Genomic DNA, 715 nt, shown 5'->3' with positions numbered 1-715 from the left:
TTCTGATTTTTCATAAACGGGCACTTTGAGTCCTTACCCACCTCAGACCCACCTAGGCTGGGGTAATTCTAAAGATATAACACCTCAGATGTGTGTACCGCAAATGGCAATAAAATGCCAAATTTCAAATATTTGGAGTTAATTTCAAAAACTTCCATTTAAATGGTACTTTTAAATAATAATTTAAAAGGGTACCATAACGTATTTCTGGAAAAGAGGATTCGTTCCCTCGAGCCAAGGGCGTCGATCTATGCTTTCAAGCAAAGGAACCTCTAGGATACCCTTCGTGTGTATACGTATGTATGTGACATGAATGAGAGTCATAAGAATCGTAAGAAACGTATGAAACGTAAAAAATTCTGACCTTTACGTCGACAGGAAACCAGGCTTTACGCTGTTTCTTGTAAACAGGCAAAAGTGACTTTCCAGATATCTGTTCGTTATGAACGTCCGTACCCAAGCAAAACTGGATATGACGTCGTGCCCTATTTAATAATTTTCTATTTTGACAAATATTAAAGCTTCAATTTTATACCTGATACTGTGGTTTGGATAAGGCTCTACAGATACAGCATAGAATTGTTTTGTGGTTTGATAAAAACAAACTTGATACTTGACAGGATAATCCTTTTGCAGATTCTATCGGAATTCTAGACTATGTGTGTAGAGTACTGTATAGTGAAACCATTGTTGGCTCCGGCCCATAGTTAATGTA

This window comes from Anneissia japonica, unplaced genomic scaffold, assembly GCF_011630105.1.
Source record: "Anneissia japonica isolate Jap-2015-1 unplaced genomic scaffold, ASM1163010v1 scaffold277_len1293397_cov203, whole genome shotgun sequence".
NCBI classification, from domain to species: Eukaryota; Metazoa; Echinodermata; class Crinoidea; order Comatulida; family Comatulidae; genus Anneissia; species Anneissia japonica.
The sequence above is the reverse complement of the archived record's forward strand: the minus strand, read 5'-3'. Positions refer to the sequence as shown.